Genomic DNA, 14544 nt, shown 5'->3' with positions numbered 1-14544 from the left:
TTAAGAACAAACTCTTATTTTCAATGACGGCCTAGGAACAGTGGGTTAACTGCCTTGTTCAGGGGCAGAACGACAGATTTGTACCTTGTCAGCTCGGGGATTTGAACTTGCAACCTTTCGGTTACTAGCCCAACGCTCTAACCACTAGGCTACCCTGCCGCCCCATCATAGCACTAAGACTGCACTCGTGAAGATGGTGAAATTATATTTTAATGGTGTCAGACCAAGGTGTCAGACCATCTGTCCTCGTGCTCCTAGACCTTAGTGCTGCTTTTGACACCATCGATCACCACATTCTTTTGGAGAGATTGGAAACCCAAATTGGTCTACATGGACAAGTTCTGGCCTGGTTTAGATCTTATCTGTCGGAAAGATGTCAGTTTGTCTCTGTGGATGGTTTGTGTTCCTCAAGGTTCCATTTTAGGACCTATTGTTTTCACAATATATTTTATCTTTTGGTGATTTCATTCGAAAACATAATGTTAACTTTCACTGCTATGTGGACGATACACAGCTGTACATTTCGATGAAACAGCTGTAATCTGCACCTCGATTAGGCTGATAGAAATCCTCATTATTTAGTTGAATGATTTTGAATTTGAGCAACATTATTTCTTTATAACCTACACTTTCTCATTCTAAACTTGTTACGAGTTGGACGGCTGTAGTTTTGTGACAATGGTCAAGAGCTGCTGCTTACTGACTTGACAGATCCAACGCAGTTACAACGCAGGGTGTCGGCTATCGCCGGTTAACGCTTGATCTGATTGAATCTAGGCCTTACACTCAGTCAGTCTATTTAGTTGTATGATTATTGTCAGTTAAGAAAATTGTACCTCTCTCTTTTAGATCTGCCACCCCCAGCAGTTCAGCTGCAGTCACAGCAGTCCTCTGCTGTGGTATTTAATTTACCAGCTGCACCAGTTCCTACTACACTGGCCATGAAGGGAGAAACTTTTGAGGATACCCAGATGGATACAGGTACTTCAGAATTATATTGCATATGCTCACTCACACCAACAGATGTACGCACAGACATGTTGTTGAGCTGATTACTTACTGTCACTGAAACTTTCTGTCCAAAAATTATGCTGAAAAGTTAATCCATGCTTTTGTCACTTCTTCTAGATTAGACTACTACAAAGTTCTACTTTCCGGCTACCAGGATAAGGACTAAATAGAATCTTGACTCGAACCAAAGAATTTGATCATATTACTCCAGTGCTAGCCTCTCTACACTGGCTTCCTGTTAAGGCTAGGGCTGATTTCAAGGTTTTACTGCAAACCTACGAAGCATTACATGGGCTTACTCCTACCTATCTCTCCGATTTTGGTCCTGCCACACATCAACTAAAATATCATTCTATTTGTCACATGTGCCGAATACAACAGGTTTAGACCTTACAGTCAAATGTTTACAAGCCCTTAACCAACAATGCAGTTAAGAAAATCCCTAAAAAAGTAAAATTAAAATAACAAATAATTAAAGAGCAGCAGTAAATAACAATAGCGAGGCTATATACAGGGGGTACCGGTACAGAGTCAATCTGTCAATGTGAGGGGTGCAATGAAAATAGAGCAGCAGCATGGGGGGGGGGGGGGGGGGCAATGCAAATATTCTGGGTAGCCATTTGATTAGATGTTCAAGGGTCTTATGACTTGGGGTTAGAAGCTGTTTAGAAGCCTCTTGGACCTAGACTTGGCACTGCAGTACCGCTTGCCGTGCGGTAGCAGAGAGAACAGTCTATGGCTAGGGTGGCTGGAGTCTTTGACAATTTTTAGGGCCTTCCTCTGACACCGCCTGCTATAGAGGTCCTGGATGGAAGGAAGCTTGACCCCAGTGATGTACTGAGCCATACGCACTACCCTCTAGTGCCTTGCAGTCGGAGGCTGAGCAGTTGCCATACAGTGGTTCGTCCTTTAAAAGTTGCAGCATACTGCGGCACAGTGTGCATGGTACCACAGAATTCTATGGCACGTTATTTAAGTGCCAACCACTGGTACCATTAATGCTAGTTAGTGCTCGTTTGACCACCAGAGGGCATCTTTGAGAAGCATTTGATTGCCTTCAATGGTGGCTGTACTAGAGAATTTAAAACCTTCTTTTGTAAAAATGTAGTATATAGGACTGATTAAGAAATTTTGCCTAACATTATCGTGTTTCTATTCCAAGAAAAACCTCTGGGTTTCTGTTAGGATGGAATGGACAATATGGCACTGTATAACGTGACGGTTGGGAATAGACTACAGTTCTGGGCCATTTAGCTAAAGAATCCCGTGTCGTGCGCAGCCGTAACATAAATTTTGGTCAACTTATTTGACCTTTTCTGCTGCTCTTGAGACACGGCATGGCACTACTTGATTAAATAAAACACAAAATAATCACAATACAGTAACTATTGGTCACTCTTATGTATTATTATTCTAATATGTATTCATCATAGAATTGTCAGTTAATGATAAACCTTTAAACTGCACTTTTCCTCCCCTCCCTCCCTATCTCTCTATTTTTCAGCTCCAGATGACAAAACCTACACAGTCCAAGGGTTGCAGGTCTGCCAACTTCCTTCTGGTCACACATTGTATTCAGAGAATTATCCAATAAACCAAAGGCATTGCTTTAACAGTGAATGTACTTTATTTCAGATATTTTCCTCAAATAAAATGTAGTATATAAATTGTAATAACTTGTTTACATTGGGTCTTGTGTGTGAGAGTAAGACATGTTTTTCAACACACAGAATTTCCTCAAACTGTAAACATTAAGCCATAGTCTTTTACAATATTATCAATCACACTTTGATTTGATAGATATTTAGAGTACTTATGTAGATATTGAGAATGGCTATGAAGGAGTAGATATCTCCAATCCTAAAATAAAATGGAGAAAACATTAAATAAACATGTAATTACAACTTGTTTACATTGTGGATAATGTGTGTGAGTGCATGTTTTATTTTGCTTTGTCAGTCTTGCTAGGCCCAGTGTATGCACTTCTGGGTGAGGCTGTCAGGCATGGAAGATCTGAAAGAAAGATGCACATAGTGACAGTAAATAATCAGCTCACCATGTCTGTGCATATGCAATATAATTCTGAAGTACCTGTATCCATCTGGGTATCCTCAAAAGTTTCTCCCTTCATGGCCAGTGTAGTAGGAACTGGTGCAGCTGGTAAATTAAATACCACAGCAGTTGACTGCAGCTGAACTGCTGGGGGTGGTAGATCTAAAAGAGAGAGGCACAATTTTCTTAACTGACAATCATACAACTAAATAGACTGACTGAGTGTAAGGCCTAGATTCAATCAGATCAAGCGTTAACCGGCGATAGTCGACACCCGCATAGCTGATGTTTTGGCGGTGTGTGAGGTGTAACTGCGTTGGATCTGTCAAATCAGTAAGCAACAGCTCTTGACCATTGTCACAAAACTACAGCCGTCCAACTCGGAACAAGTTCAGAATGAGAAAGTGTAGGTTATAAAGAAATATTGCCGCTCAAATTCAAAATCATTCAACTAAATAATGAGGATTTATATCAGCCTAATCGAGGTGTAGATTACATCTCAAACTCCAGTGTTCTAACCTGTAAACAGGGCTGCATGAGATTTCTGTTAATGCAACTCCATGCGGCCAATGGCAATGTCCGCTTTAGGTATAATGCCAGGAGCTGCTTGTGAATTTGACAGCTCTAACACAGTTCCATCTCAGACACCGCCAAAACAACCACTATGTGGATGTCGGCTAAAACAGGCGTGATTGAATAGAGCCCCAAGTGTGGGAGTGTGTGTATACAGTGGGGCAAAAAAGTATTTAGTCAGCCACCAATTGTGCAAGTTCTCCCACTTAAAAAGATGAGAAAGGCCTGTAATTTTCATCATAGGTACACTTAAACCATGACAGACAAAATTAGAAAAAAAAATCCAGAAAATCACATTGTGTCACGGCAGCCTTCCCTCTCTTCACTAAAAGAGGGGGTGAAACAGGGATCGGACCAACACGCAGCGTAGCCAGTGCTCAACATGTTTAATTAAACAAAAAACAGTGAACACTTACAACGAACAAAAATAACAAAGTGTGGCAAACTGAAACAGTCCTATCTGGTGCAGAACACAAACACAGAGACAGGAAACATCCACCCACAATCCCCAACACAAAACAAGCCACCTATATATGATTCTCAATCAGGGACAACGATTGACAGCTGTCTCTGATTGAGAACCATATTAGGCTGGACACAGAAACAGACAAACTAGACACACAACATAGAATTCCCACCCAGCTCACGTCCTGACCAACACTAAACAAGCAAAACACATAAGAACTATGGTCAGGACGTGACACATTGTAGGATTTTTAATGAATTTATTTGCAAATTATGGTGGAAAATAAGTATTTGGTCAATAACAAAAGTTTCTCAATACTTTGTTATATACCCTTTGTTGGCAATGACAGAGGTCAAATGTTTTCTGTAAGTCTTCACAAGGTTTTCACACACTGTTGCTGGTATTTTGGCCCATTCCTCCATGCAGATCTCCTCTAGAGCAGTGATGTTTTGGGGCTGTTGCTGGGCAACACGGACTTTCAACTCCCTCCAAAGATTTTCTATGGGGTTGAGATCTGGAGACTGGCTAGGCCACTCCAGGACCTTGAAATGCTTCTTACGAAGCCACTCCTTCGTTGCCCGGGCGGTGTGTTTGGGATCATTGTCATGCTGAAAGACCCAGCCACGTTTCATCTTCAATGCCCTTGCTGATTGAAGGAGGTTTTCACTCAAAATCTCACGATACATGGCCCCATTCATTCTGTCCTTTACACGGATCAGTCGTCCTGGTCCCTTTGCAGAAAAACAGCCCCAAAGCATGATGTTTCCACCCCCATGCTTCACAGTAGGTATGGTGTTCTTTGGATGCAACTCATCATTCTTTGTCCTCCAAACACGACGAGTTGAGTTTTTACCAAAAAGTTATATTTTGGTTTCATCTGACCATATGACATTCTCCCAATCTTCTTCTGGATCATCCAAATGCTCTCTAGCAAACTTCAGACGGGCCTGGACATGTACTGGCTTAAGCAGGGGGACACGTCTAGCACTGCAGGATTTGAGTCCCTGGCGTTGTAGTGTGTTACTGATGGTAGGCTTTGTTACTTTGGTCCCAGCTCTCTGCAGGTCATTCACTAGGTCCCCCCGTGTGGTTCTGGGATTTTTGCTCACCGTTCTTGTGATCATTTTGACCCCACGGGGTGAGATCTTGCGTGGCGCCCCAGATCGAGGGAGATTATCAGTGGTCTTGTATGTCTTCCATTTCCTAATAATTGCTCCCACAGTTGATTTCTTCAAACCAAGCTGCTTACCTATTGCAGATTCAGTCTTCCCAGCCTGGTGCAGGTCTACAATTTTGTTTCTGTTGTCCTTTGACAGCTCTTTGGTCTTGGCCATAGTGGAGTTTGGGTCTTTTAAACTGATAACAAGTTCAAACAGGTGCCATTAATACAGGTAACGAGTGGAGGACAGAGGAGCCTCTTAAAGAAGAAGTTACAGGTCTGTGAGAGCCAGAAATCTTGCTTGTTTGTAGGTGACCAAATACTTATTTTCCACCATAATTTGCAAATAAATTCATTAAAAATCCTACAATGTGATTTTCTGGATTTTTTTTTCTCATTTTGTCTGTCATAGTTGAAGTGTACCTATGATGAAAATTACAGGCCTCTCTCATCTTTTTAAGTGGGAGAACTTGCACAATTGGTGGCTGACTAAATACTTTTTTGCCCCACTGTACATGCATGTGATAATTACCTGTATCACCTGTCGTGGCCGGTGTAGCAAATGCAGGGGCAGACGAATGCAGCTGTGAAGACTGGTTGAGCTAATAGGGGTGTCAGATCTAAAAGAGGAACAATTTTCTTTTCTTTTTAACAAAACAGGGTGATTGAGTGTGTGTATACTAGAGGTCGACCGATTAATCGGAATGGCTGATTAATTAGGGCCGATTTCAAGTTTTCATAACAATCGGTAAATCTGCAATTTTGGACACCAATCATGGCCGATTACATTGCACTCCACGAGGAGACTGCGTGGCAGGCTGACTACCTGTCACGTTCCTGACCTGTTTTCCCTTGTTTTTGTATTTGTTTAGTATGGTCAGGGCGTGAGTTGGGGTGGGCATTCTATGTTGTGTGTCTAGTTTGTCTGTTTCTGTGTCCAGCCTAATATGGTTCTCAATCAGAGACAGCTGTCAATCGTTGTCCCTGATTGAGAATCATATATAGGTGGCTTGTTTTGTGTTGGGGATTGTGGGTGGTTGTTTCCTTTCTCTGTGTTTGTGTTCTGCACCAGATAGGACCGTCTCTGCTTTCACGGTTGTTATTTTGGTATTTGTTAATGTTCATCGTTTATCGTCTTATTAAACATGTTGAACAATAACCGCGCTGCATTTTGGTCCTCTCTTTCATCCCAGGAAGAAAGCCGTTACAGAACCACCCACCAAACTCGGACCAAGCAGCGTGGCTACGGGAAGCAGCGGCAGCAGCAGCAGCAGCAGGAGCTAGCAAGGCAGTGGATGGAAGCCCGAGAGGCTCCCCCAAAAATGTATTGGGGGGGGGGGGGGGCACACGGGGGGTGGGGCTGTGTCAAGTGGGAGACTTGAGCCAGTTCCCCGTGCTTACCATAAGGAGCAGTTGGCGAAATTGAGGTACGAGTCGGAGAATGTGGAGGAGTTATTGGACAGATTGGAGGAAAGTGAAAGGATGGGAGATTATGAGACATTTGATGAGTTGTTGGTGATATTGGAGGAGAGCGAAGAGAGAGAGATGTTGGTTTGGCGTAGTATACACGGTACTCGCCCTGAGGTGTGTGATTACCGTGGAGAGCGGGAGTACGGGCAGACACCGTGTTATGCGGAAGAGCGCACGGTGTCTCCTGTACGTGTGCATAGCCCGGTGCGGGTTATTCCACCTCCCCGCACTGGCCGGGCTAGATTGAGCATTGAGCCAAGTGCCATGAAGCCGGCTCTACATATCTGGCCTCCAGTACGTCTCCTCGGGCCGGTGTACATGGCACCAACCTTACGCATGGTGTCCCCGGTTCGCCAACACAGCCCAGTGCGGGTTATTCCATCTCCCCGCACTGGACGGGCTACGGGGAGCATTCAACCAGGTAAGGTTGGGCAGGCTCGGTGCTCAAGGGAGCCAGTACGCCTGCACGGTCCGGTATATCCGGTGCCACCTTCCCGCCCCAGCCCAGTACCACCAGTGCCTACACCACGCACCAGGCTTCCAGTGCGTCTCCAGAGCCCTGTTCCTCCTCCACGCACTCTCCCCGTGGTGCGTGTCTCCAGCCCAGTACCTCCAGTTCCGGCACCACGCACCAAGCCTCCTGTGCGTATCCAGAGTCCTGTATGCACTGTTCCTTCTCCCCGCACTCGCCCTGAGGTGCGTGCCACCAGCCCAGTGCCTCCAGTTCCGGCACCACGCATCAAGCCTCCTGTGCGTCTCCAGAGCCCTGTGCGCACTGTTCCTTCTCCCCGCACTCGCCCTGAGGTGCGTGCCCTCAGTCCGGTACCACCAGTTCCGGCACCACGCACCAGGCCTATAGTGCGCTTTGAGAAACCAGTGTGCCCTGTTCCTGCTCCTCGCACTAGCCTTGAGGTGCGTGTCTCCAGTCCGGTACCACCAGTTCCGGCACCACGCACCAGGCCTACTGTGCTCCTCAGCAGGTCAGAGTCGGCCGTCTGCCCAACGCCGCCTGCACTGCTCGTCTGCCCAGCGCCGTCTGAACTGCCTGCACTGCTCGTCTGCTCAACGCCGCCTGCACTGCTCGTCTGCTCAACGCCGCCTGCACTGCTCGTCTGCCCAGCTCCGTCTGAGCTGCCTGCCTGCCCAGCGCCGTCTGAGCCATCCGTCTGCCCAGCGCCATCTGAGCCATCCGTCTGCCCAGCGCCATCTGAGCCATCCGTCTGCCCCGAGCCATTAGAGCCGCCCGTCTGTCCCGAGCCGTCAGAGCCGTCTGTCAGTCAGGAGCCGCTAGAGCCGTCTGTCAGTCAGGAGCCGCCAGCCAGTCAGGAGCCGCCAGCCAGTCAGGGGCCGCCAGAGCCGCCAGCCAGTCGGGGGCCGCCAGCCAGTCAGGAGCTGCCAGAGCCGCCAGCCAGTCAGGAGCTGCCAGCCAGTCAGGAGCTGCCAGAGCCGCCAGCCAGTCAGGAGCTGCCAGAGCCGCCAGCCAGTCAGGAGCTGCCAGAGCCGCCAGCCAGTCAGGAGCTGCCAGAGCCGCCAGCCAGTCAGGAGCTGCCAGAGCCGCCAGCCAGTCATGAGCTGCCCTCCAGTCATGAGCTGCCCTCCAGTCATGAGCTGCCCTCCAGTCATGAGCTGCCCTCCAGTCATGAGCTGCCATTAGTCCGGAGCTGCCTCTCTGTCCGGAGCTGCCTCTCTGTCCTGAGCTACCTCTCTGTCCGGAGCTACCTCTCTGTCCGGAGCTACCTCTCTGTCCGGAGCTACCTCTCTGTCCTGAGTTATCTCCTCTATTTAGGAGCGACCGTTGGGAGGGTTCCTAGACCAGGGTCGGGGGCGAGGGTCGCCACTCAAAGGACGCTAAGGAGGGGGATAAAGACAATGGTGGAGTGGTGTCCTCGTCCTGCGCCGGAGCCGCCACCGCGGACAGATGCCCACCCAGACCCTCCCCTTGAGTTTTAGGGGTGCGCCCGGAGTTCGCACCTTGAGGGGGGGGGTTCTGTCACGTTCCTGACCTGTTTTCCCTTGTTTTTGTATTTGTTTAGTATGGTCAGGGCGTGAGTTGGGGTGGGCATTCTATGTTGTGTGTCTAGTTTGTCTGTTTCTGTGTCCAGCCTAATATGGTTCTCAATCAGAGACAGCTGTCAATCGTTGTCCCTGATTGAGAATCATATATAGGTGGCTTGTTTTGTGTTGGGGATTGTGGGTGGTTGTTTCCTGTCTCTGTGTTTGTGTTCTGCACCAGATAGGACTGTCTCGGCTTTCACGGTTGTTATTTTGGTATTTGTTAATGTTCATCGTTTATCGTCTTATTAAACATGTTGAACAATAACCGCGCTGCATTTTGGTCCTCTCCTTCATCCCAGGAAGAAAGCCGTTACACTACCTGTTATGCGAGTGCAGCAAGGAGCCAAGGTATGGAGCTAGCTAGCATTAAACATATATTTTATTTATTTTACCTTTATTTAACCAGGTAGGCTAGCTGAGAACAAGTTCTCATTTGCAACTGCGACCTGGCCAAGATAAAGCAAAGCAGTTCGACACATACAACAACACAGAGTTACACATGGAATAAACAAACGTACAATCAATAATACAGTAGGAAAATCTATATACAGCATGTGCAAATGAGGTAGGATAAGAGGTAAGGCAATAAATAGGCCATGGTGGCAAAGTAATTACAATATACCAATTAAACACTGGAATGGTAGGATGTGCAGAGGATGAATGTGCAAGTTGAGATACTGGGGTGCAAAGGAGCAAGATAAATAAATAAATACAGTATGGGGATGAGGTAGATTTGATGGGCTATTTACAGATGAGCTATGTACAGGTGCAGTGATCTGTGAGCTGCTCTCACAGCTGGTGCTTAAAGCTAGTGAGGGAGGTAAGAGTCTTCAGCTTCAGAGATTTTTGCAGTTCGTTCCAGTCATTGGCAGCATAGAATTATAAAAAACAATCTTAACATAATCACTAGTTAACTACACATGGTTGATGATATTACTAGTTTATCTAGCTTGTCCTGCGTTGCATATAATCGATGCAGTGCCTGTTAATTTATCATTGAATCATAGCCTACTTAGCCTACTACAAACGGGTGATTTAACGAGCGCATTCGTGAAAAAAGCACTGTCGTTGCACCAATGTGTACCTAACCATAAACATCAACGCCTTAATTAAAATCAATACTCAAGTATATATTTTTTAAACCTGCATATTTAGTTAATATTGCCTGCTAACATGAATTAATTTTAACTAGGGAAATTGTGTCACTTCTCTTGCGTTCTGTGCAACAGAGTCAGGGTATATGCAGCAGTTTGGGCCCCTGGCTCGTTGCGAACTGTGTGAAGACTATTTCTTCCTAACAAAGACAGCCAACTTCGCCAAACGGGGGATGATTTAACAAAAGCGCATTTGCGAAAAAAGCACAATCGTTGCACGAATGTACCTAACCATAAACATCAATGCCTTTCTTAAAATCAATACACAGAAGTATATATTTTTAAACCTGCATATTTAGTTAAAAGAAATCCAGGTTAGCAGGCAGTATTAAACTAGGGAAATTGTGTCACTTCTCTTGCGTTCATTGCACGCAGAGTCAGGGTATATGCAACAGTTTGGGACGCCTGGCTCGTTGCGAACTAATTTGCCAGAATTTTACATAATTATGACATAACATTGAAGGTTGTGCAATGTAACAGGAATATTTAGACTTATGGATGCCACCCGTTAGATAAAATACGGAACGGTTCCGTATTTCACTGAAAGAATCAACCTTTTGTTTTCGAGATGATAGTTTCCGGATTCGACCATATTAATGACCTAAGGCTCGTATTTCTGTGTGTTATTATGTTATAATTAATACTATGATTTGATAGAGCAGTCTGACTGAGCGATGGTAGGCAGCAGCAGGCTCGTAAGCATTCATTCAAACAGCACTTTACTGTTGCCAGCAGCTCTTCGCAATGCCTCAAGCATTACGCCGTTTATGACTTTAAGCCTATCAACTCCCGAGATTAGGCTGGCAATACTAAAGTACCTATTAGAACATCCAATAGTCAAAGGTATATGAAATACAAATGGTATAGAGAAAAATAGTCCTATAATAACTACAACCTAAAACTTCTTACCTGGGATTATTGAAGACTCATGTTAAAAGGAACCACCAGCTTTCATATATTCTCATGTTCTGAGCAAGGAACTTAAACGTTAGCTTTTTTACATGGCACATATTGCACTTTTACTTTCTTCTCCAACACTTTGTTTTTGCATTATTTAAATCAAATTGAACATGTTTCATTATTTATTTGAGACTAAATTGATTTTATTGATGCATTATATTAAGTTAAAATAAGTGTTCATTGTTCATTCAGTATTGTTGTAATTGTCATTATTACAAATATATATATATATATTAAAAAAATCGTCCGATTAATCGGTATCGGCTTTTTTGGTCCTCCAATAATCAATATCGGCGTTGAAAAATCATAATCGGTCGACCTCAAGTGTATACGTGTGTTTTGATAATTACCTGGACCACATCACACTGCTTCAGGTCTACACGCCTCTGGAAGTTCCAGCCTGCCAGCCCAGGCCTGGAACAGCTTGGTGGAAGGACGGTTACCTGTCACCCACCGAGCAAGTTGACAGATCTGAAAAATGGGCACAATATAATTTTTATGACAAAGGCTTGACTACTCACTAACCTAAACAGAACAGACTATGGGAGGCGCACAGTAGTACATAGAGCCATGACTACATTAAACCCTATTCCACATCTAGTAACTCATGCAAGCAGTAAAATTTGATTTAAAAAACAGATAAAAATACACCTTATGGAACAGCGGGGACTGTGAAGAGACACATGCATACACACGATAACATATGCACAAACGTACACACGGATTTTGTGTTGTAGTAGAGTAGTGGCATGAGGGCACACAATGTGTTTTGAATGTATTGTAATGTTTTAAAAATTGTATAACAGCCTTAATTTTGCTGGACCTGAAGAGTAACTGCTGTATTGGCAGCAGCTAATGGAGATCCATAATAAATACAATACAACAAATGAATTAAGTTTGTGTGTGTGGGGCAACCCACGCAGCAGACTTCATTTTACCAACTGCTCATTGTACTTGCCCTTGCAATCTGGTGTGTGTGTGTGTTATTATTATGACTTAGAAGTCTCAACCTGACCACATCCTTGTAGTAGGCCATTCAGTGATTAGCTTGGAAAAAAATGATCAACAGTGTAGAGTTAAAAGGATATCAAATATTCAGATCTGGATTGACAAGTAGGCTAAATCATGTGAAGTTACAAACCTCTAGGGCTTAGTCTACACAAGTTAAATAAAGAATGCAGGACGTGAGCTCTAGGACCATGCCCCAGGACTACCTGGCCTGACGACTCCTGGCTTTCCCTGTCTTCAGTCCACCTAGTCGTGCTGCTGATCCAGTCTCTGCTGTTTCTATCTGCAGATATGGAATCCTGACCTGCTCAAGGCTCACCAGAGGTACTAACTTGTCCCAAACCCGCTGTTTGATCCTGTCTCTCTCTACCAGACCTACTGTCTCAACCTCTAAATGCTCAGCTATGAAGAGGCAACTGACGTTTACTCCTGAGGTGCTGAACTATTGCACCCTCTATAAACCTCTTATTTGACACTGCTGCTCATCTATGAACATTTAAACGTCTTGAAGAATAATCTGGCTAAATGGCTGTACTCGTTTATAATCTCCACCAGCACAGCCAGAAGGGGACTGGCCACCCCTCAGCGCCTGGTGCCTCTCGGTTCCTGCCTTTCTGGGGAGTTTTTCCTAGCCACTGTGCTTCTACATCTGCACTACTTGCTCTTTGGGGTTTTAGGCTGGGAATCTGTATAAGCACGTTGTGACAACTGCTGATGTAAAAGGGGCTTTATAAAATACATTTGATAGATTGCTTGTATATGCTTCTATTCATGTCAGTAACTCCAAATATGACATTGAGTTGTCTTACATTTCCTCAATCGGAAGTTGTACCTTAAGCCAACACTTTTCCTGGTCTTTCCTGCTCAGGACATGGGGCTTCAGGTTTGGGAATGGAGGGTCAAGAGAATTGGAATTTTAACAATAATTAGTGTCCACATTTATGAATGAATGAAATGCATTATGGGTTAGCTGTGTATCTCATCTGATTGAAAATTGCTGATGATATACTGTATTTGTCTATTTTCTTTTGAAAATCTGTCACCAAACCACAGAATTATATCTAGTGTGAGTACACACAACCATTAGCTTATTTTACCAAGTCAAAAATAACATAATTTTGTCAAGGAACCCAACGAATAACAACGACGCTAGCCTACTGCACCCCATATCAACCAACTAGCAGCGACAAGGCTATATTGTTGTAATTCAGTAATACTGTAACGTTACTGTAGCCTACTGTACATCACATTATTATCCACCTAGCTAGCTAGTGATAGCTTAGCTAGCTCCAAAGAAACAACCAATGAATGACAACAAGCTTTTTAACAAAATACCTATCTAGCTTGTATGATTGCATATAAAAACACTTTACAGATTATTAAAGTTTTAAAGCAAAGTTGATTTACTAGTATGCTGCTCTCTCGGGAACTAGCGTGAGGCATCCAGATATGAGGTTAGCTAGCGTCGTTAGCATTAGCTAGCAGCTAATATATGCAAGTAGATATGCAAGTATCTATCCAGCAACAATGTCGAGGTCAAAAAACGAAAGAAACTATATTAAGCCATGTTGACTTCGTAAGATAAGTCAAATTGGACAGAAATAATTAACAGGCTGAACGTACATTTCTGTGACTAACTAGCTAACTTTAGCTTGCTAGATCAGTGCCGGTGATGCACCTATTCCTATTTACAGTGTGCGCCCCTTCCAAGTCTTGCATGGAGAAGCGCCACTGAGTCAACATGTGGCCAGAATTATATTACATCCGGGTTGGTTTCAAACCCCATTGACAATGCATGAGAAACTGTTTAAGGCCGTTTAGCAAAATAATCCCAATATGTTCTTGAACTGACTTGCCTAGTTAAATAAAGGTTACATTTATTTATTTTTATTCGCCCATGGCTCAGACTTGCCAGCCTGTACAGGCGGATTGATGAAAGTCTCCCTGTTAACCAGCTAACTTTTGATACCAATCAATACGAACTCCTTCATCTTGTCATCGTTCTTCATGAAACTGATCTCAGGCAGAGGTCAACCCTCAGTTTTAATTCGCACATTTTCCATTTACCTCAGAGAATGAAAGGGGTTCTTCAACAAAAAGTCCACAACATTCTCGGGTAGCGTTGGTCATTCTGCCAAACTGCACACTTGCGCTGGCTAGCTACTGCTACTTGCTACTGAAGTTAGCAAGGCAAATTGAAATAAATGCGCACTAACTGGACACAAGAATAAAGTTCTAAAACCAAGAATACAATTTATTATCTACCACCTTTGTCTCCTGTAATTTGAATTGAATAATATCACTTGTCACACTCACCAAGCTTCTCATCACATAGAATCCCCCAACCCCCCCAAAATGCTCAACACATTGAACCCCCCCAATAATGCTCTGCTGCACAACCCCAATACGACACACTAGGTTAATTCTCTGATCCTAATCCTATGATTAGATGGAAAACATGTCAATACATACGGCAAAAACTGATTGGTTGGAGGTCGTCCTCTGGAAGTGGTCATAATAACCATGCAGGTCTATGGAAGGGGGTGAGGCCTACGAGCATCCTAGGTTTTGTATTGAAGTCAATGTAGCCAGAGGAAAACGGAAGCTAGCTGTCCTCCGGTTACACCATGGTGCTA

General features: G+C 44.3%; 1 long non-coding RNA gene across 7 annotated transcripts; it reads right to left on the bottom strand.

Moving 5' to 3' along the window:
- Positions 1-2619: 2619 nt before the first annotated feature.
- On the bottom strand, positions 2620-13610 carry LOC120045570. 7 transcript variants are annotated; one of them, XR_005476721.1, is made up of 6 exons: positions 13532-13610; positions 12718-12785; positions 11251-11371; positions 5794-5881; positions 3103-3225; positions 2620-3024 (listed from the first exon to the last, which is right to left on the bottom strand). It is a non-coding gene; the product is annotated as an uncharacterized LOC120045570 (long non-coding RNA). The 7 variants fall into 7 exon arrangements; XR_005476720.1 differs by having other exon boundaries at positions 12741-12785; XR_005476719.1 differs by having other exon boundaries at positions 13316-13604.
- Positions 13611-14544: the final 934 nt, after the last annotated feature.

Source organism: Salvelinus namaycush, chromosome 4, assembly GCF_016432855.1.
Source record: "Salvelinus namaycush isolate Seneca chromosome 4, SaNama_1.0, whole genome shotgun sequence".
In the NCBI taxonomy this organism is placed as follows: Eukaryota; Metazoa; Chordata; class Actinopteri; order Salmoniformes; family Salmonidae; genus Salvelinus; species Salvelinus namaycush.
The sequence above is the reverse complement of the archived record's forward strand: the minus strand, read 5'-3'. Positions and strand labels throughout refer to the sequence as shown.